Consider the following 22,899-nt stretch of genomic DNA (forward strand, 5'->3'; position numbering starts at 1 on the left):
CCAGAATTTGGCATTATCATTACATTTTTTATTTTGTTATTTTAAATTATCTGCTTATTTGTTTACACAAAGTTTTGAATTGAATTAATTTAATTTTCAACAAATATAGTTTTAATTTTATAAGAAATGTCTAAGAAGACAGTTTTAGGAAGGCAAAATTAAAAATAACATACATTTCACTTCTCATGTTTTAAAAATGTGAGCTAAAACAGATAAAATAAAACTCAAATTTAAAAGCTACTTTCATGGGTTAGCCATTGAATATTTAAACGTATACTCAATCCATCTGATTTTTATGTTCTTATTATGATTCCAGATTTAAAGACTAATGTTTTTTAATAATATTTTGCAGTGATCAGAAGAACTAGTCTTTTTGCTCTCTAAATGAAGGGCAGCTAAGATACTGGAGTAGAGAGAACAGAGCGATGGACTCGATGTGGGATATTCTGTGTTCCATTCTTGGTTTTAGCACTTAGATGTGGTTTTATGAGGACTCACTTATTGCATTTGTAAACTGAGGCTTGTGGTCTGTTGGGAGTATCTATCCTTATATATAATTTTTATTATCCATTTTTTTAGATTAGTTTCAGAGTTGGGAGATTCCATATAAAAATGGGACTGCTAGATTATAACAAGAAAGAATAAAGAAAAGGAGAATGGGAAAAAGAAGAAAGGGGAGAAAAAGGAACAGAAAGCGGGTCTTATTTCATCAAGTTACATATCCAGACAAGAATTAGATGGAGTTCGGAAGAGACCAACTCCTTTACAGGAAACACATGCTCTTGAGTTCTCCACAATCCTCACCAGTCCCTGTTAGACATTAGCTGGTTTAATTATCCCCTTATGCTTTCTGTATACATGTATGCCAAAATAGAGGTCATTGAACAAAATACTTAATGTTGGTGTGAATGAAAAGAGCAAGAACGAACAATCTAAATAGTACTTTCCTTCTCTCCTTAGCAGAGAATTTACATTCACATGGGTACAAGGGCAAGGCAAGGAAGGACAGGTTTGCAAGCTGTGCTCCAACCAGACCACAGCTTTGTATATTGACAGGTAGACACTGGTGACAATGAAAACATATAGTTACCACCTGGGCTTAACTGGCCAGGGTAGCTTCATCATAGGACAAGCAACACAACTGTCAAAAAGTCAAGTGAAACTAATACAAGACAAATAGTTTTTTAAAAAGTCAGCTGATTCAAAACTTATGAGAAGTGAATTTTAAAATACTACCAAGGGTATTTGGACCTCTACTGATTAGTAGTCAATTTTAAATCTTGGAATAATGACTTTAGAAAGTACAAAATTGAAACTTCTATTCTTTTAAACATTTAACTTTTTTTTCTTTTGATGTGTGTGAATGGGTGTTTATGTGTAAAACAGAATTGCCCTTCCTATAGTTTAAAGTGTTTAAATGTATCCAGATTCTAAAATAGCAAATATCATCCCTCTAATGAAAATTAGTCTAGTATTTAATATACCAAACTACGGCAGTTATGTGGGTTTCCATGTTGTAGTCTGAATGAATATCTGATGTTCTTGCCTGATCTATGGAGCCATGTATAACTACATCACGTTTTAAGTCTTAATAATTTAAAGTTCAATAATGATCCAGATAAGGTATGTAATTTTGGATTTCTTTTTAACAAGTTCTGGTAAGTGGATAAATAACGGTAAATTAATTTTATTTGAATAACCAGAAAAACATTAGAACGATTGAGTCAGTGTTTCTTGAACTTTGATTAGAGTCTACCTTTTATTGTTTTGTTTTTGTTTTGTTGAGTAATTATTCCTTACAGAACTCTACAACTTGGCAAACTAAGATTGTTATTCTGTTAAAAATGTAATAGGCTGTTACTCAAGCCATTTGATTTCTCACATGTTTTAAAATATGAGAAAATTGCCACATCTCAACTTTAGGAAAAATAATAGAGTATCTTCTCAACTTAAAATATAATTGAACAACATTATAATTAGTTTCCAAATGATTTACAGTTAGCTTTTCTTTCAAAGAAATTAACAAGAAAAATAAATTAGCAAACAAAAGTTGCTCATTTTTTCAAAGTTTTCTTCATGAAAGAAATAAATCTTGTCCATAATAAAAAAAATGTTACAAATGCTCAGATTTGCTAAAAATAAATTTATCTAAAGGTAAAATAACCAAAGTAAGGTAAAATAATCAAACCCTCCTTTTTAGATCAGATCATAATGTATATTGGAGAGATAATTGCATATATATTGAGAATCCTGTCCAGGTGAATTAAAAATGAAGTGAAATTATCATGTTTAGAAATTGCCTGTGTTGCACATCAAACCATTTGGATTGCAAACAGAATGACTTCAGCAATTCTCCTGCCTCATCAATTGCCCTTACATTCTATATCCATATTCCATTTCAAGTCTTTTGTTCTGAATGACCTGCTGAAATTGTTTTTAGCTTTTGACTATTGGTAGCTGCCCAACTAAATCCTAAGAATATGTAACAGAGAAAGAAGGGAAGACCCAGGGTACAGTAAGCCCACTTCAAACCTCTATCATGTCACTGGGTCTCATGCCATGACTTTTGAATTAGAATTTTAAATGATTAAATTGTTGTATCATTTCACAAACCTTAAGCAATTTCTGAGGATGATATTGTGACTGTAGGGAATTAGGTTCATTAATTTTAAGAAATATCAAATAGTCAAAGTTTCAAGTGTGCCTAATTATTATGTTAATATTAAGCTAATAAACAATGTTGTGTAGAGTGATGTGTTAGAGTTTGAAAGATTCACATTTAAAATTTTCAGAACTAAAAATGTAACTAAGTGGTAATAGAATTAATGTCACATGGCAAGACAATGCCTAAAATCCTAATTCCAGAACTAATCAATATTCACCTACTTCATGTGAATGACCCTATTAGGTCAATGTTTAAAATGTGTTCTAATTTAAAGATTGGACACTTTTCTGTGTCTCACTGTCTTATAACTACTTTGATTTGAAAAGTAACCATAGCTTGAAGAATAGGAAAATAACAGATAAAAGATACATTGCCAATAGATATATACTTTATTCTGACATTTATTCTGAAATACAAAATTCAAGATTTTGTAACACATGTCACTGAGATTGTGAGTTCAAACCTTTTTTCTACCTACTGAGAAAGTTTTAGTCTTAACACTGGGGAATATTGTAACACATTTGATTAAATATTTCTATGAACAATACAAATTGACATTTGATAATGATTTAATAGCATCATGATTGATTTTTATTTTCAACTTACATATTTACCTTGTAAAAGCTAGAGAATGTTGACTTTTTGTTTCCTATAAGAGATCTGATAAATGTTAACAGCCTCTTTAATGCTTTTGAGATTTGTGTCAAGATGGGGGCAGGGGCAGGGGGGAAGTAGCTATTTCTTGCTATAAAATGATGTTGTTATTTATGTCTGTATTTACTTGAAAAAATGGGAAAAAAGCAGGAAATTAAAGAAACCAACAAAAATATTGAATGTAGAAAATATTTCTCATTTTAAAAGTCATTTGTAATAATAGACTTCCTTCAAGCAAATTGTTCTCAAATTTCATTCAACCTTTGCCATGACCCTTCCATGTCCTGCAACCTTGGCCAATTTCGAAGAGGTGTCTTTATTAATCTTATTCTGTTTATGCTGTTACTTTACAATGATGTTATTTTGGTGAATCCAGATTTTCTTAAGACTCTTAATACAGGCTTTATAGGTTTCAAGGACTATTTTGATTTAATAAGACGATAATTTTATAACTTCCAAAGTTGTTGGATATACCTGCCTTCAAAAATTTCCCAGGCATGCACAGTAATTTATTTTTTAATGAAGAATAAACTCATGCACAGCCAAGTGTAAGATATTTGAAATAACCATTTCTGAAATATATCAGAGAAATTCAAAAGTTCAGAGAAAGTTCTTATAACATTAGTATTTGATATTTGAATTATTTTCCAGTTTAGCAAGCTAGATAGAAAACTCTAAATTCTTCATCTGGACTGAAACAACTACAAATGCTAAAAATATTTTTTTCTTTAGTTCAATCAGGGTAAGTTACTTAGCATGCATTGGTGTGCAGGGCCAAATAAAGCACTAAAATCATAAAAGAGAAACTCTTCACAACTGTTTTTAATATTTGAACAAAATCATGATCCTCTTCTTTAACTGCACATTTTTATTTTCCCAAATGGGTTGATTTTTAAAGGAGTGCCTGCATGAAGTGTTCCATGGAAGAGAGCAATATCATCATCTTCATCATCAATCATGTTTATGAATGGTCAGTATCTTATAACAAAACAAACAGCTTCCTGCTTCATAGCTGCTCTATCTCTAATTTCCAGGGTGCTCTTGTCTTGAGAAAAATTGCCTTTGGGGGTCAGAATGTCTTCCTAGACTTGAAATGTTTGTGTTACTCATTAATATTATAGACTTGGTCTTGTTTATTTAACTCTGATGAATATATTTCTTTTTTATAAAAAGAGGCCAGTAATTTCTACATCATAGATTAGCATAGCAATGCAGTCTCAGACACATTACAGAAATAAGTATTAAATTGAAATGTGTTTGGGTGCATCCATTCTCTGAGAGGAAAATCCTAGAAATGGCAGCATATGCATCCTGCCTTTCTCCACTTTGTCTTGGAGAGGTGGGGAGGGAGGATGGTGGAGGATGGGAAAGGCAGCGGAGCACAACAGACACTAGTATGGCAATATGTAAATCAATGGATGTGTAACTGATGTGATTCTGCAATCTGTGTATGGGGTGAAGGTGGGAGTTCATAACCCACTTGAATCAAAGTGTGGAATATGATATGTCAAGAAATTTGTAATGTTTTGAACAACCAACAATAAAAAATTAAAAAAAAAAAAGAACTTTTGATGTTAACTAGGCAAATCACATCCCTGGATGTACTTCATTTCCCAGGTGTCCTTGAAACTAGACGTTACTCTATTATTTCTGGTCTATATGAAAATGGTATTAGAATGTTCAACCACCTGAAAGTATGCTGGATTGGTTGCTTGGTTTATTCCTCTTTCCTAATTCAGACTGACAGGAATCTAGAGCAGTAGTAGCCATTTTGGATTAAGTATAAGAGGGCCAAATACTAGGATTGGATGAATTAGAAAGCTGGGAAAAGCCTGTGTGTTTCTAATGAAACATTTATCAAACTCAGATATGTTGTCTGTCCCTAGAGGTTTAGTCAAATTTTCCAGAAAAATCTTATATACTAAGGCTACTATTCATTGCAGTTTTCTGTTTCAAGTTGCAAAAGCTAATCTTAACACCTTCCCCAAATTGGTTTTAAGACAGCAAGCAAATATCTCAATAATCAAGAAATTATTCTTAAAATTCTCATGGTTTTCCAGGTGCTGTGGCTCATGCCTATAATCCCACCAGCTTGGGAGGCTGAGGCAGGAGGATCACGATTCAAAGCCAGTCTCAGCAACTTAGGAAGGCACTTAGCAACTCGCAAAACCCTGTCTCTAGTGAAATATTTAAAAAGGACTGGGGATGTGGCTCAGTTGTTAAGCACCCCTGGGTTCAATCCCTAGTAACGACCCCCCTCAGAAAAAAATTCTCATGGTTTACTTTTTGATAACTCTGGTGCTAGTGTCTATTTTTACATTATGTTCTCAGTAGTACTTGAATGACATTTGTAATGTAGGAAAATTTATATGAGTTGGAGAGTTGGTGGAGGATAGCTTATAAATAATGGCATTTAAAGACAGGACTCTCCTCTCTAACTGAACTGTAGTCTCTCTCTCCATTCCACATGTGAGCCTGCAAAAAGTGGTTCATGTTTGATCATTTACTCTGGTTATTGTTGATTTTTAACACAGCCTTTCAAAACTAGTGAGTGGTTTAACCACTTTATTATGCTCAAGAATTATGTGAATCAAGAATTTGGACAGGGCCCAGAGGGAATTGCTAGATTGCTCCATGTTGCTTGGGCTCTCCAGGGAGAAGAGCTAAAAGCTGGAAATGGAATTTTTTTGAAGGCACTCTGCTTGCATGTCTGCTGCTGGCTGGTAAAGAAGATGAACATTGCCCATTGTTTGCCTTTCCTATACCTATGCTGTCCTGGTGACTGGCTTCTCCACAGCAAAGCATCTTCAGGGATTCCAATGTCACATACAGCAGCATGGGTTCCATGTACAGTGCCTAAGGACAAGGTAAAGCTGCACCACCTTTCATGACCCAGTCTCTCTTCTGTTGTCTTCTATTTGTCAAAGCAGTTCCTGGCCCACCCAGAGATAAGAGGAAGGGTCAGAGACCCTATCTTTGGATAGAAGGAATGACAAAAATTTGATGTAGGGAATGTTTTAAAATAGTCACACCTTGCCTAGGGAGGAAAAATAAGCATCTCCAAGTTTTGTCACAACCAGGCCAATTGTTGCCCAAAGACATAGGAAAATACAGAGTGGGAGAATTAATGTACTTTATTTCAGTTAAGAAAATTCTTAGATGCAGATCTACCCTTTCAGTTTAAAAAGAATAAAAAGCAGGGCACCCAGAGATGTGAGTACCAACAAGGCAGCAGGATGATTATTACCCTAAACAGGTTGTACTGGCCTCTGGAATTTGGATGCTGCTTTTTGAGGTGCCCCATTTAGGAATGTGGTGACAAGGTAATGGGGGGAAGATGCTTCCATTCATTTGTATCATTATCTGGTTCATTTCCTTTCAGTGTTTATTGCTGTTTTAAATCAAAATGAAAGCAACCTTATGTCTGATTCTCCATTTTCATTAGTCTTCACATTATATGATCTAGCATCTTAGCCTGGTTTGGAAAAACAAGAACCTTTTATCCTTCAAAGTATAAAAAGTGTATAAAAACGTGATAGTGGTGCAATATTGAAAAAAAATTCAGTAACTTTTCTAATTATAACTGGACAGAAATAAGTGTCCAGACATTCTTACTTATTGGGTCACAGAAAATTTCTCATTTTTAGAATTCATAAATGATAGAATAATATCAGAAAAAATACAATTTAATTGCTGAAATTCTGATTTAATTTACTGGCCTTGTAATATAGGGAAAATTCAGAATCAATGGGAGGCTTGATGAGAATTTTTAAAAATGGGTATAAACAATACCTGGCAAAGCTCAGGCAATAAGTAATTATTAGCTTCCTCTTCCCCATGTGATCTTCTGCAGACTCAGCCACCTACTTGGACCATGTCTCATTTTCTAAAGTGTGTCTGCAACTTTGAACTTCTATCTCTAATTCACTGAAAAGGAAATTACAGTATGACTCAGGTCATCATTTTTTCTTAAAACTTAGCAAAATAATTGTTTCTTCTAGTTCTAAGTCATCGTTTATTGTAAAAACAATGTTATTCCAGGTTACTATCTAAATAATTATTTCAGTGAGAAAAACAGATGTATGGCCTAAAGACCTTCAAACTTCAAAGAACAGAGAGTTTAGTGTTTTGTAGGAATTTTAATAAAGAAGTAGTCTTTTATAGCCACAACTGTGCAATTAATTATAAAATCTAATTGTACATGAGCATAGACAATTGGTTGCTTTCAAAGAGCTGGGGCCCAAGAGCATTGGCCTTACTTCTCCACTCACTTAAGATAATCACTTCAGAGCTGTTTCATAGGTTTTCACCACCTTTATCACACACCTTGGTAATAATGCACAAAGGCACACAGCAGAGTCACTCTCTGAGTTGCTTGTTCTATTCCCCAGTCTATAGCGGTTTATAGTGAATGGGATAATAGAGACAGTTCCCTAAGCACTGGGTTCCACCACTTTCCTCTGAAAGTCATTGATTTGAAACTATCTGAGGTATCAGGAAGCTTTCTGTTATAATGATTAAAAACTCTCAAGAGTGTCTTAGTATAATATTTATTTTACTAAATAAAAAGTAAAAAGTTTCAGGGTTTTTTTCTGCTTTTATACGTTGCCATTCTCAGTGTGTTGGTGGGTACCTCATCTGATCATGCCAGGCATTACAATCTTATGGGATGGGGTGTTTTGGTCTTAATATCAAGGAACTATATTATCAAAATTTTCACTTAATTGTAATAAACTTTCTTCTAAGTTTCTTGGACAAATTTTTCCAAGTTATGATATGCTTGTTTTGGTTTTACTTTAAGAGTCATATGTTAGACATTTAAAATTTTTTTTGTACAATTGGGTATGCAGTGGGCAGGTGATGGAATTAAGTGCACACTATGCCAAAATATAAAGCAAGCTTTTGAGCTTCTTTTCTTTCTTTTTTTACCTTTGGAAGGAGGTGGTACTGGGGATTGAACTCAGGAGCACTCAACCACTGAGCCACATCCCCAGCCCTATTTTGTATTTTATTTAGAGACAGGGTCTCACTGAGTTGCTTAGTGCCACTTAGTGCAACTTTTGCTGAGGCTGTCTTTGAAGTTGCGATCCTCCTACCCTAGTCTCCCAAGCCTCTGGGATTACAGGCAGGCATGACTGAGCCTGGCTTGGGTTTTTTCCTATCCACAGAATTATTCTTCATAACTCAATGGCTCAAATGTTATTCCTCGAGTTCTTAGGAATGGTAGTTCTTCATAGTTATTTTGAACTCGAAACAGTCACCTGGAACAACCCCTTCTCTTGTATATGTGATGTAGCATCAATGGATTTCTTTAATATCCTCCAATCTGCCAAACTCCATCAGTGATTCTTTGGGATGCTTATAAATTTCATTGGTGGAGCCACAACACAGTAGTCAGAGAAATGTCATTTTACTTTGCAGATTTCGATCTCAAAATTGAAAGTGTTGAAAGAAGTGGGAAACAAAACTTTTAAAGCTAGATTAAAGATAACTGAGGTAGGAAGCTTTGTGTATTTCCCATTGGACCTTATTTTACGAAAACAGCAAAAATCAACAGAGTTGAACTCAGGTGTATAGTGCAACTCAACACCTAGTCTAATATGGTATGAATAGACTATCTAAAGAGGGCCAAGACTGGGTGGCACTGATGTGTGTCTCTATCTTTTCAGATGCATTCTTATAAAGGAAAATCTTTTTACCATGAGAATTATGACTACATTTCATATTTCAGAATTTCTAGTTTTTCTCTATGGAATTTCTCCTGAACTATCTCCTTTGCCTGATAAATTTGGCCTATTTTGTTATACAAGTTTTCCAATTGTAGATAATACATATTTGAGTAAATAAAGTTTAGTGAGTTGTCACTAAATTTCTCAAGTGCCTTTATTATGTTATAAACTTTCCTTTGCATCAAACAAGAATGTTTATACACTGTTGGACTATTCCAGTGAAACAATTTAAGTAAACAAGTTGTGGACTGTATCATTCATTGACTTTCATATATGGCAATAATACAATTATACACTAATCACTTTGGCTTTCAATGTTAAATTATGTGAATTATTTCATTCATTGTAGATAATGAGCCAGTATTTAAGACAGAGGTGATATTTCACTTAAAGTACTAATTTACTTTATTTCCTGCCTGCCCCACTTCAGAGAACAAGTGTTGTTGCTGTTTTAAATTTATTTTTTTAATTCCTTGTAGAAATTACTTGTAATGTTGGTGGTAGTACAAGAAGATTAGGATACTTAGTTTCCAATCTATATATCCCATTTATAATACTGATAATCTAACATTATGTGTTCATCCAAGAAAAAGGCATTTTTCAATTTAAATACACATGGAGAAACTATATAGAAAAAAATCTAAATGAAAACATCAACAAACTACAATGATAGTAAGGAACACTGAATATTTTCAAATCTTGTCTCATCCATTCAGATTCTCTGGAAATTGACCTAATAGTTTATAGCTAGTGAAGAAATATTGATTCAAGGGACTCTACTAAATCTAGGTAAAATTAGCAAGTCTCTGTAACCCCATTTCACTTCAGCCCTACCACCTACTTAGCATGACCACAGCTCTATTCTGGTAGGGTGTAGACCGAACACAATAATCTCACTCTTTCCAACTCCCCTTTAAGGGTTAGGTATCTTCCCCCAATGGATAGGTGGACAACATTTCTTATTCTCAACCTTATTTTTGTGTTATAGAGACTAAATTTTATGTGATTATGGCCAGATATTGAGGGTTCCTTTTACCTTCCTCATGGAGGGTGCAGAGTCTAGCCCAATATGGACTTTGATAAACCCTTGCCCCAATTTGTGACCAGAGATTACCCCAGAAACAAGAAAAGCAAATGAGAGGCTATCCTGTTGACCAATCAATTTATAAAACAAGGGTGCAACTTTAAGAGAAATGGATCATTGTCCTCACCCCAAGCACCTGAGCAGTAGCTCAGAAATTTTATCCCAAGGAAGAAGCAAACCATAAAAACACAGCGTTGGGAAGTTCTCCACCAATGGACTTTATTTAGAAAAGTGCATGGGGAATTTCAGGCATCATAAATGAATATGCTCTGGAACATATTTTGAAATATTTTGATGTTAAGTAATTAAGAATGTTCAATAGCTAAACTACAAACAGCAATTTGTTCACTAGAGAAAAATAAGGAAAAGGAAAGCTAATAAATGTACTCTTGAGGGTCAGAGAAAACTTAAGCCTGGCCTCAAAAACTATTCAATCTAATGGAACATGAACTGTCAATAAAAAAGAATGAAATACTGAAACATGCTACACTTTGACAAATCCTGAAAACATGCTAAGTGAAATAAACCAGGCACCAGAAAGCATATTTGTGTGCTTCCTTTTATCTAAAATGCAAAGAATAGGCAAGGTTATAGAGACAGATTTTTATAAAGCAAATTTATAGATTAGTGATTGTCTGGGGTTCAGAAAGGGTGTTGTTGAATGGGGTCCAGCAGTGACTCCAGTTTTTACTAGCTTTCTTTTTCGGAGTGATGAAAATATTCCAAAATGGATCATGGTGATTCTTGCACAATGAAAACTAAAAATGATTAAATTATACAGTTTAAATGTCTGAATTGTTAGGACATAATTATATTTCAAAAATCTGTGATATATAAAATTTCAATTAAGAAAGTTAAGTTATAGTTCTGGGATTTGTCTTTAGAAATGAATATCTAAGTGTCTTTCTAGGTAGGAATAGTTTTCAAAGGACAACTGTCTAGCATGTCCATCAAAACATCCTTATAAAATTTTATTATTGCCTCATCTGCATAAATTAGAGAGTTTCCCCCTCATAAAATCCTGTATCACTCCTTTTTCTAACTTACACACAGGAAAATGGTAGGAAAATAAGGAAATCTGAGGTTCAGCTTCTGAAAGTACATTGAAAAGTCAGCTATAGCCTCAGTCTCTGATAATTCTGGGCCTTCAGAAGAATAACATAAAGCTGATAAGCAGCTATTCAGTATTTTGCTTAGAATGCCTTTCAAGAGACTCAGCCATAAGTTCCAATGGAATGAACTAAATGTCCATGGGTAGAATGACTTTTTACTATGCAAATATATTCTAGTCCCCAAAGTTATTTTCTCAGGATAATTTTCTGGTAATTTTTAGTGATAAAATGCCTAATAAATGCAGGTATTAGAGATTTTATTTTATCTTTTCACAGCAGTTTGATATCTTCATTTTCCCAGATATTCAAACATAAAAATTAAGATGTAGAGTCACTCATGTTTGTTCTTTCATAAGAAGTTAGTGCTAAAGTTTACCTTTGAAATTTATTTTCATTAATCCCCTTTTCATTGTCATTGTCATGTCTAGTTTCAGTTAGTTATCTCAACTGTCTAGAGGACAGCAATAAACATTTATTTCTCTAGTGCTTAGTCTCCTTTTCCTAACTATTCTCCACTTTACTATCAGAACATTTTTTTTCATAAATTCACTCTTGAGATGTCTCATTTTTTACTCAAAAATATTTAATGACTGTTGGCTGCTACATTCATTTTAAGTTGCTTCATCTGGCAATCAAACCCTTCCATAGCATGTTCACTCTTATCATTTCAAAGAAAAGTAGGTTAAAAGGTCTTTGACCATGACTTCATAGTTCTATACACACATCTCTTAAGGGGAAAAAAATCAAACATAAATATGTCAAAAAATGGTCTTGGTCTGGGAGTGATGGTACATGCCTGTAATCCTAGCTACTCAGGACACTAAAACAAGAGAATTGCAGATATGAGGCCAGCCTGGGAAACTTAGCAAGACACTCTCTCAAAATATAATTTAAGGACTGGGGATATAGCTTTAGTTGGTAGAGTGTTTGCCTTGCATGCACAGGGCCCTGTGTTTGATCTCCAGAACCACACACACACACACAAAGAAACAAAAAATACATTTTAAAAAGAGCTGCAGATAGCTCAGTGGTAGGGCCCTTTCCCATCATGTGCAAGGACCTGGTTTTGATCCTGTCCCTCAAAAAATAAAAACAAAAACCATATTGGAACAAAGTATGTTGAATCTGGATGCACAGCCTAATGTATTATGTTATACAACTGGAAAGTATTTCCAGAGTAAACAAGATATTTACAGTAGCAAATATGGATGCAGTCTCTCTAATCATGAAACAGAAAGGAGAGAAGGATTTTTTCCTTTTGTAAATAAATTGATGGCAAGGGCCATGTGTTAGTTTTCTATTGCTGCTTGAACAAATGACCACATTATGACTTAAAATAAAATAGATATATTATGTTACATTTTTGGAAATCAGAAATGTGTTTCACTGGGCTAGATTCATCTTGTCTGTAGAGCCACATTTCCTTTGGAGACCCCAAAAATCCAGTTTCTTGATTTAATTACTTTCTGTAGATTCTGTAGGCTGCATGGATTCTGTTGCTAGTAGTCACTTTCATTCTTCACAACCAGCAATGGATGGTTAAGTGTTTCTCATGTCCTATCACTCTGACTCTGACTCATCTCCCTTCCTCATCCAATTTAAGAACGCCTGTGATTACTTTGGGTCTACCTGTAAGATGCATCAAGATGACATCCATATCTTAAGGTTAGCTGCCTAGCAACCCCAAATTAATCTGCAACCTTAATTCTTCTTTCCCACGTGAGACAACACATTCCTGAATTTCAAAGATGGATATCTTCAAAGGACTATTACTCTTCCTACCATAGACCATTCAAAATAGAGTTTAGAGCAGTGGAGACCAGGACTTTTTCCAGGGTTTATTAAAAAGTAAACAAATCAATTTTGGTGTTTTTGACCATCCTGTGAATCCTTATCTCCCTCCTCAATTCCTAAAAAATTCAACACACTCAAGGAATCTGAGTCTTCATCTGTGCAAAAATGTTTTGATTTCCTTTCCCATCTTCCTGACAAATCAAATGGGGAATAACTTCAAAAGAATTTCTAGAAAAGACTGGAAACTCATTTTCTACATGGACTTTTTTCAAAATGGCAGACTTGATCTTTGGCCTGCTTGGTAGACCTCTCAGGGAGACACAGGGGTTAGAAGGAGATATGAGGTGACTGAAAAGCAGTAGTCAAACAAGGGAACACTCACTGTGTGTTGAGGATTAAGTTCAGGTTGACATGGTGGAAATTAGACAGTTATCCCACCTGACTGCCGACCCGTATATGTGTGCCCTGTGAGAATGCTGCAGGCATTTCTGCTACTCAGAAGCATAGATTGTCAGTTAATATTAGCCATAAAAGCCATAAAAGTCAGAAGAAAGCTGCAATGTCATCAGTTAAGTTAAAAGACTTTGCCATCTTAGCTCTAAACTCTAATCCTGATCTTCTAAATGCTGGAAGATATGGATCTGGTAGATGCATGAGGCATTTGACCACTCCCTTCCCACCTTTCATATATCACAATGGAGATGAGGCAGGGGTAGAATCAAGCAATCACTTGGACATAAGGTTAAGGCTTTAAGTTGGTGTTGAATGCACTAGAATTGAAAACTTAAAACCAGTCTGATAATTATAGAATACATCCAGAAAGTCTTTATGGGACATCAGATGAAGACTTAAGTTGAAAGTGTTTAAAGGAAATGATATTTTATATTATAAAATAACTTATTTTGAAGTTATTTTATAATATAAAAAAATTTGCTCTTTAGGTGTAATAAGAATTGTAATGCATTCTGCTGTCATGTATTTAAAAAAATAAAATCAATTAAAAAAAGAAAAAATAAATAAAATCATTTCTTATACCCTTCAATTTAATACTGATCCATATATTAGCTTCAGACACAGTGACTTCATTCTTTAATTTTTAATAAAGAGATGCACAAATATTTTATAAAATATATTACATTATACTGATATAATTGACAAATACCCTAGCAATCTGCCTTCCTTAAATAAATATGGAAGGTCTTTGATTTTTTTTATATCAATTTGGAATTAACTTGGAATATGCTCTGAGCTCTTCACCTTTTTGAATGTGGGGTGGTGCCGAGGACATGATTTTGCATTTGAGGTGACATTTTCTAACTCTCTTGGTGAAATGTGTTTGGGCAATCATGTACCTAATTTACTTAAACCTTTGAGGTAGTTAGAATTCCTATTTCACATCTGGAAGTTGAGGCAGAGGACAGTGACATAACTTGTTTGTCACAGAGCTATGAAGTGCTAGAATCCAGATTGTACATGGAATTCTATCTCTGAGGTGGCAAGTGCATGTCTGGGTTACAGCCAGCAAAACAAAGTCATATAACTGATGATATTTACTAAACTGGATTGAATTAAGTATTATGGTTTAAGCTTAGTCGTGATTATCACCAACTTTGACATCTAAACTCATGCTCAGCATTTAACAAAATACAGCAGAATAAATTATTGTCCTCCAGTAGGAGCAGTTAGAAAACCACACTGTTAAATTGCCTAACTTTCCAATTGTCAATTGTTAAATTACCTAATACATTCCCTCAGTGGTATTTTGTTTTTCTGGAAGAAGTAAACAAACAGTAAAACTCTTTTATCTCAGCCATCAAGGGATAAGGTTTCTTCCAGAAGTGCTTTTGCATGTCTTATGACTGATGTTAAATCATCTTCAAGCATTTGAAAGGCAAATTGCTTTATCCAGGCAATTTCATTGTGTTAGGAAAACTTAATTGCGGAATAAGGTCCTGTCCTTTCACTTTGATGTAGTAACCTTGAAGTCAGTTATTTGTGTTAACAAGAATTGAAGAGTGAGGTTCACACTTTAGCAGAAATTTAGCTTTAATATAACAAAAAAAATGGAATTGTTTACTTTTACTTATGGTTAAATATTTACTCAGCATAAAATCTCTGTAGGAAAGGAGATTATAGAAATAAACTTTTTCCAGGAAAAAAAATACATATACTACACTAATAGATAATATATTTTCTAATTACAGATTGGTTCTTTCCTAATATCTGAAAATTCAAAGAGCATACATAGAACAAAGCCAATCATTCACAATTCCAACTACCAAGTAATAACCACTGTTAAAATTTTGATGTATCTCTTTACTGATATTTGTTTTCATATTTGTGGGTATGTCTTTTTCTTTCAAAGAATAGGTAGACTAAATACATCATTTCCTATTGTCTGTGTATTTGTATTTCCCAGAGTTTACATGTTGAAATCCTAATTCCTAGGTTTAAGGCATTAGAGGTTGGGTCTTTGGAAATGAATTAGGTCACAGAGCAGAGGCCTCATGAATGAGAGATGCTCTTATGAAAGAAGTCTGGGGATGCTTATTTGTTTTTTTCACATGTGAAAACACAGTGAAAAGATGCTTGTACATGAACTGGGTCCTCACAAGGCACCAAATTGGTTGATGTCCTTGATCTTGGATTTTCCAACTTTCAGAACCATGAGAAATTAATTTCCATTGCTGATAAGCCAAGCAATGTATGATGTTCTGTAATAGCAGTTCAATTGGAATAACATGTAACCCATCTCTCTTTTACCTATCCTTTTAAGAAACAATATAATGAGTAGCAATTCAAAGATTTAATGTGGAATTTGAAAATAATGTTAAAGACTTGATTCAAAATCAAGCTCTACCAAGTATTTGATATTATTGGGAACATTGTTACAAAATTCAGTTAAGAAGTTCAATTTGATGACTATTAAGAGTTGAATTGTGCCATCCTCCCAAAATGTGAAAATCTTATTCCTGGTAACTGTGGATGTGATCTTATTTGGAAACAGAATCGTTGTAGATGTAATCAAGTTAATATTCGGTGAATATGGAGCTTCTAATAATAATCAACTGTGACCAGTGTCCTTTAGAAGAGAACAGACACAAAGGAAAAGACACCATGTAAAAATGAAGACAGAAGTTAAAGTTACACTGCCTCATACAAAGGATTTTCTGGTACTCTTAGAAGCTGGAAGCGGCAAGGAAGGAAGAGAGTTCAGAGGGAGCATGGCCCTGCCAACACCTTCATTTTGGGCTTGCAGATTCCAGGTCTACAAGAATACAAATTCCTCTTGTTTTGTGGTCCGATTTGTTCCTGTAAACATAGGAAACTAATGCAGCAACCTTACAGCCAGTGTTCTCTACTGCAGGAAAGATAAGAATTTCACTGGGTCTTTGCCTCAGGTCAGTAATTTCCTAAAGGAAATATTATTTTTTAGTCACCATTCATATTTCTAATCTTTTCTTACATAACTGGGAGGTGAGTGATGAGACTTGATGGATTCTGAAACAATTGTTTTGCTAAGTCCTATAAGATAAGCCTAAAGTTACCCATTTGCATGAGGGATTGGTAATTACCTGCTATTCTCAGAATTAGGGCTTTGGCCAAAATATGAGTCAAGAGGGAAATTCTCATTTAACATTCTGTTAAACATACATATATTCATGTAAGTCAAATTTTATGCTGAGATATTCATGCAAAATGTTGAGTCTTGGATAAAATGATAACTTGCAATTGCTTAATTTATGCAAAGTGATGGAAAACCCTGAGTGGTTATCAGAGTGTAATTCTTTTAGGATACTGGAACCCAAAGTGGTAGCACCTAAGGAACCCTATACTAATCATCATCACAATTGTGTCAGCTTCTATATCTCACTTGAAGAACAGTGGATGAAACACTTAAATAACCTGGAAATACAAAGTCTCATCTTGTAACCCACTATCCACAAGCTTAAATTTCCTTTCCTATGAAGAATCCCTGGAACCCTTAGTGATGTGCATTTCCTTTGTCATCAGACTTCCATTGTGGCACTTCCCATATCATGTGTTTTATCTACATGTCTATCTTGTACCCAGCTGTATGCTCCTTGAGGGCAGGACTGTGTCTAAGTCATTGACATTGTATTGACTGGAACACGTGGTACATCTTAGACACCTCAAAAAAGTTTAATGGATGAATAAACAACCAGACTTTTCCTCTTTCCAGCTCACTGCTTTCATGTGGAAATTGAGAATGTAGAATTAAAGGATTTCAAATCTCACCCTAAAGCACTGAAGTTGGATGCTTACCGGGTTTTACACTTTCAAGATCAAATGCTACTACAGTATCCTGCATTTGTAATTGAGTTTATAACCTTTTGCCTCTTTTAAGATGAGAGGTGATACAATCTTTGAAAATAATATGAGAAATGTTAATAAAAATTTTTAAAAGTATCAGCCTGAAATGAACCTGGTTCTTTTTTGGAATTTTTCTAACATGAATAAGGTGCACATATTTTACTTTCCCTCCTGAATAACAAACATAAAATTTGGAGATGTTCTTTTACTCACATTTCTTTAAGGACAAATCAAACATATTATGTTAAACACTGGTTTATAATATGGAAATAATCAAAAGAATGTATACTTTTGCTTAGTATATTTTTAAAAGGTCAAAGTTCTGGTTGTGTTTTTTAATGAAATAACGTTTAAAACAAAATTATCTGAGAACACTGCTTTTTTCAATATGTTTTAACTTATTTTTAATATTACTCTTTGGTTTTTCTATGCTCACTGGCAATCCAAAGAACTTCTTGATTTTTCCTGTTATTTTACATATTTGAAAGTTAATTCTCTTTAATGTAATCAGAGAAGGCCTTTTGTAAGAGGAAAAAAACTTTTCATCAATTTGAGAGTATCTTTATTCTTGTATAAAATACCACTGGCTTTCAGAATATGTGGCTTCTATTCTAACTTTTAGAGACATCATTGGCATGAAAATGAAGGTTATGATAATGTCAATGATGAGTGTGAACATGAGGACCAAGAGAAGGAGGAGAGTGGCTATAATGCATCAAAATACCTTTGTGAATGAGCTTGAGATTGTATTGTATTCTTTGGAAACATCTAAAGAAAGTGTAACAATGGTTTATTCACTTACTGCTTTGAATTTAGCCTTTGCTGTTCTGCTACTGTGACTTATATATGTTATTTTAAATTTTTAGTTGTAGGTGTATACAATACCTTTATTTTATTTATTTATTTTTATGTGGTGGTGAGAATTGAACCCAATGCCTCACACATGCTAGGCAAGCACTCTACAAATGAGCTACAACCACAGCCTCACTGCAACTTATTTTCAAAAATGGAAAAATTTCTCTCTCTCCTTTTCTCCCTCCCTCTCCCTAATCTTCTCCTCCTTAATCTGGGGGAAAAGGGAATTATCTTTCTTCCCCATCCTAGGCAGAGTTATCTGTCTTTGAGCACACACACCATAGGAATGAAATAATTCAGATTTGGGAATGGCACCAGAAGATCTAAGAAATAACTATCTCCCAAATTAACAAGTGAATTACAACTCTGAACAGAGAACACCTAGAATTCAACCTTTGAATCACTTCTTTAAAATCCCCTGCTTCCCCAGATGTGGAGAATCACAGCCTCTGGGACAGGAGTCCTTTGTATTTCTCCTTTGTTAACAAAGCAATAAAATTTCTTTTCCTTTCCTCAAAACTGTGTTGTTGGTATTGGATTGGCATCAGGGGTAAGGACTGAGATTTTTGTAACAAAAGGAAACAAATACAAGACAGAAACTTGGAATGCGATTTGTCTGAGTCACTTTGTTCTCTATCTTAACTCAAAATTAATAAAAATATGATGTATAAGTACTTTATAAACGTCAAAGTACCTTACAAGGATAAAGTATTCTTGTTTTCATCATTGTTATTGGTATCATTATGATTGTATTTATTTGATTCATGAATATTCATATTGCTATTTATCATTATGTTTTTGTATTTATATGTGGATGCTGAATATTATGATTAGAATCATCTTGCCCAAGGCCAGGATAGGGAAAGAGGAAGATCAGAAGCCAAGGTAGAATTTAGCTTATATTTCTTATGTTGGCCTTAAGTTCATCACACACATAGCTCTCATCACAATGTCAATGCCTTTAAAATGACTTTGATGTTGCCATTATCCTGTTGGAAATAATCATAGAACAAAAGTTTGTCTAAAATTGGAATCATTTTGCCACATTATGGTTCTGATTGCTTAAGACTCTTGTTTCTATTGTATGTATGTCTTTGTGAATTTTACTCAGCCCAAAGAAAGAAAGAAAAAAAAGAACAGTTTATTTTGCTTTAAAAGATCCTTAGTAATCTGCCACAGTTTTGATAATTCACTTTCTACTTTCAATTCTCCCACAGGTACAATTCAGACCAGAATGAACATTCTCAGTAAATAACTGCCAAAATTATAAATCTTATCTGAAAAATTTATTGAAGTGCATTGTCACACAACCAGCACACCTGCATTCTTGTAAAGAATTATCAAGAATAGCACATTTACAGATGGCGCACATTTACACAGACTGCATGTAAGTGACAATTTTATGATTCATTATGTTTTATAGAGTACAATACAGTTCGTTAGATAGCTACTGGTCATCAGTGATTATGTAAATTTAAAGTAAATTTTTTATCAAATAGACATTCAGTTTTCCAATACAGTAACCACATTTAAACTATTAACTAGCCATCAGTGGATACAGAACACTTCCATCACTGCAGAAGTTAGTATTGAACAATGATGACCTGTAGATGCTTGCTGTGCAAAATAACATCCAGGAATGAGACCAGCAGCAGTAAGAGCATGATACCCTGTGGGATCTTGTTAGAAAGGCTGAGTCTTAGGCTCCATCAAATGCTCATTACTTTGGAATCTGCATTTCAGTAAGACTTTCAACTTATGCATATCAAATTTGAAAACTGTAGGCAATTCTCCTACAGATTCTTCTCCTTGTTTGTACAAGTATTATGTAACTCGTTATTGTTCTTTCCCATGAAAAGTTTTCCCTATCTTCAGTCATATTTCTGCTGATACACAAGAAGTATTCTATATCTTTCTCCTTTTGATGAGCTCTGGTCAATTCTCCATTCACATTCCAGAGCTCTCTTCTTTTAACCTTTCCTAGTAACTATACACATGTGTTATAAGAGGCACATTTGCTTAAAACACAGATAAACACACACACACGTACACACACACACTTGCACTTACACTCATTCCCTTTACAATGTTTTTAATGCCACTTACTGGATATTCCATAATATTTCAGCCTACTGAAGAACACTATGCCTCAACTTTATTGTTCAAATAGAGCACTGCTAATAAAATCCAACAAAACTCTAAAATTTAGTCTTATCACAGGAAAACAATGGCAAGAAAACAGTCACTATTTTTCTCCTTTCATCTTCTATATGCACACTAACAAAACAAAACAAACAAACAAAACCTGGCATTCATTTGCATCTGATTTTTTTTTTCCTTTCTCACATTCTGAGGGAAGCTGACTTTTGTATTTCTTCAATGTTTAGGAAGATGGAAGAACTAAAGATCACTGGATTTGGTTTGAGAAGTACAATTGCAATTGCACAGAATGTCTAAATTGAAATTTAGAATTACAGCTGCATAACAAGATCTTAAAGAGATGAGAGAAAATTTGGCTGTCTGAATTATGAGTAGTTCCCAAGCACTTACTGGGTATGAATAATTAGCAAGAAAAGGTGTTTTTCTTTGCTTGTTTGTTTTTCTTTCCAGTACTAAGGATTGGACCCAGGGGCTTTATACCACTAAGCAACATCCCCAGGCCTTTTTTATTTTTATTTTGAGACAAGGTCTTTGCTAAGTTGCCCATACTGGCCTTGAACTTGCAATTCTATTGCCTCAATCTCCAGAGTCAGTGGGATTATAGGTGTGTACCATGGTGTCCAGGAAATGTTCTTGTTAGTGTGGGTTTTACATCGGATGGAGTACACTCTAAAAGATAAGTTTTTTTTTTTCCCCTAAACTTTTAGTACTAAAAATGTGCTTCTGTTATGGTTTGGATATGAGGTATCTCCCCCCCCCCAAAAAAAAAAAAAAGTTCTTGTATTAATGCAAGTATGTGAAATGATTGAATTTTTCATCCTATTTTGAATGGATTAACAAGGTGGTGACTCTAGGCAGGTGGGGCATGGTTGGCAGAGGTGGGTCATAACCCTCCAAGGGTTGTTCTTCCTTCAGCCCTTTCATCTACCTCTCTTTCACTCTCTACTTCCTGACCTCATCGTAAGCAGAGCAAAGCAACTTTCCTTCACTGGGCCCTTCCCCATGATGTTCTGCCTCACTTTGAGCCCAAAGAATGGAGTTAGCTGTCCCTGTTCTGAGAACTCAAAAACGGTGAGACCCATATAAAGTTTTCTTCATCTAAGTTGTTTTTGTCAGGTGTTTTGGTCAGGGAAACACAAAAGCTGACTAAAATATCTATAAAATACCTTCTTAAATTTGACTCCATAAATAAAAGCATCTGTGTAGAACCCTGTGTTATTAACATGCTCATGTGTCTTAGTTTGTCTAAACTGTTATAACAAAATACCATAAACTGGATACCTTATAAACAACAGAAATATATTTCTCATTATTTTAGTGACTAAGAATGCCAAGATCAAGACTCTGGCAGTTACAGTATATGGTGAGTGCCTGCTTTGTAGTTCATCCATGGCTACTGTAGCTGTGTCCTCACATGATGGGAGATGCCAGAAGTCTCTTCGGGACTTTTAAGGGGCTCTAAGCCCACTCATAAGGACCCCACCCTCATGACCTATTCACCTCCTAAACCTAATATTTTGCACTTAGTGATTAGGATTTCATCAAATGAATTTTGGAGGACATAAACATACTGTCCATTGCAACATGCACTAAAATGTGAAATTATTGCATGATATGCTATTTACCACCTTGTCATTAATTAGGTTGAGATAATTATCAAGGATTTTTAGTTGATTTTATTAGAATTAATTACTAAGTTTTGAACATCCTATTGCATCATCTGACCAGCCAACAATGTTTGACTGTGGCTAGTCCTTGATCTGTGAAGATTATGAAAGCCTTATTATCACTCTATTTTCTATAGATTACAAATTATATTTATAACAAAGTATATATAGAATTTGTAATGAGACAATACAAAATTTCTAGGGAGTAAGATTTCTATTTTCCTGTTAATAATTTTTTCTAAGTTTAGAATTTTTAACAATAATTTTTTACAATGTGAAAAATCAATTAAAATGGAATAATCATACTATTGCTATTATTTCTAGAATTTAAATTTTAAAAGTAATTCTATGCTAAATGCTACATTCTGTAAATTCCCATGGATATAGCTATCTTGGATCAATTGGAAGTACACTCTTGTATTCAAAGACTCAACTACAAATGATGTCTCCATGTACCCTGTAATATTTACACTGGGTCTTGTCCTTCAGTTCTCACTTCTCTACCCAGGGCTTATTTTAACCCATTGAAAAAAAATGACGGTGTTTTTGAAGGAAAAAAACATTTGGTTATTTAAGTTATTGGCTACTGGATTAATTAAGAGAGTTTATTTAAGTCAATCTGAAGTTTATCAAAAGTCTTCCACATTTATAGAAAAATCATCCAGCAATAGAAAACTATATTTAAGAAATGTTTCCCTCCAAATTCAAGACTGCATACAATTGGGGTCCCAGTTACTCATACTCAGTAGGAATCATCAACTCCTTCATTTTCCCCTCTTCCACTTCCAGACAGCACACAGAGATCCATCAAAAGCTACTCAGTCACTTTTCTTCCACCGGGGAC

The sequence above is a fragment of the Marmota monax genome, unplaced genomic scaffold (genome assembly GCF_021218885.2).
Source record: "Marmota monax isolate L192 unplaced genomic scaffold, Marmota_monax_Labrador192_F-V1.1 WCK01_AAM20220418_F8-fsc00037, whole genome shotgun sequence".
In the NCBI taxonomy this organism is placed as follows: Eukaryota; Metazoa; Chordata; class Mammalia; order Rodentia; family Sciuridae; genus Marmota; species Marmota monax.